The sequence below is a fragment of the Hemibagrus wyckioides genome, linkage group LG16, assembly GCF_019097595.1.
Source record: "Hemibagrus wyckioides isolate EC202008001 linkage group LG16, SWU_Hwy_1.0, whole genome shotgun sequence".
NCBI lineage: Eukaryota > Metazoa > Chordata > Actinopteri > Siluriformes > Bagridae > Hemibagrus > Hemibagrus wyckioides.
The window spans coordinates 16,317,636-16,318,612 of record NC_080725.1 but is presented as its reverse complement, the minus strand read 5'-3'; the positions used below and the strand labels follow the sequence as shown (position 1 = coordinate 16,318,612).

The 977-nt window shown below is 44.9% G+C and overlaps 1 non-coding gene across 1 annotated transcript; it reads left to right on the top strand.

Annotated features, from left to right (window-relative positions):
- Positions 1–671: 671 nt before the first annotated feature.
- On the top strand, positions 672–743 carry trnam-cau (transfer RNA methionine (anticodon CAU)). The gene has a single exon. It is a non-coding gene; the product is annotated as a tRNA-Met (tRNA).
- The last annotated feature ends 234 nt before the right edge of the window (positions 744–977 follow it).

Here is a 977-nt window from a genome sequence, read left to right as displayed (position 1 = left end):
CCTGATAGAACACCTTTGGGATGAATTAGAGTGTGACTGCGAGCCAGGCTGTTGATTTTCAACAGATTTTCTACTACTACTGAAGCCTCAAAAATCTCGTAAGGCCATGGCAGTTTTCCAGCACAGGTGTGTGGCCCTCTGCAGCTGGCGACAGACCTGCTCCTCACCAGAGGGTATGTACAGAAAAGACATAAAGCCATACCATGTAATCTATAGGTCATGAGCAAACTGACAGTCTTTTTTTTATGTTACAGATAAGTAAATGTCCAATGCAGGCCTGTGGACACTCATCACTTTTTTCCAGATTCTCCAACTCAAGTTACTGAGGAGACTTTGGCATGAAAATGTCTCAGTATATTATATCTGAAATATCTCACCTAAACTCTTTACCCATTGCTTAAATTTTTCTGCCATATATGTAGACTGTTAATGTATATTTTATTCATCATGTTGTTTTAGGCATACTTGCACAAGCTGGCGCTGTTCCCATCGAGCCCAGCACTTCTATCAAGCATGGTCCCCACACCGAACCCACATTTGTGGACCCTGGACCCTCAGCCACCAGCACTCCCCAGCCCAGCAGCACTCCACCCTCCATGATGGTCCATCAGCCAGGCAGTGGTCCTCCAACTTCAGCATGTGGGTTCGAGTCCCATCTGGGGTGTGCATTGAGCAGAGTGGCGCAGCGGAAGCGTGCTGGGCCCATAACCCAGAGGTCGATGGATCGAAACCATCCTCTGCTAGGCACAGTTTTTGTTTACACCAACAATGCCCCTCAGGCAGAGCATGAACCAATGGCCTTAATAATAATAATAATAATAATAATAATAATAAAGGCTTCTGTTTGTTAATCTGGTGAAGTGTTGAAGCTTTTTTCTTCTTCTGTTCCGTTTTGGACTTTGCTAAAACTAGGGTCTCTGCAAATTATGGGGCTTTGTCCAACCAGAGGCTTCTGATGATTTCTGGTTCATTGTGTG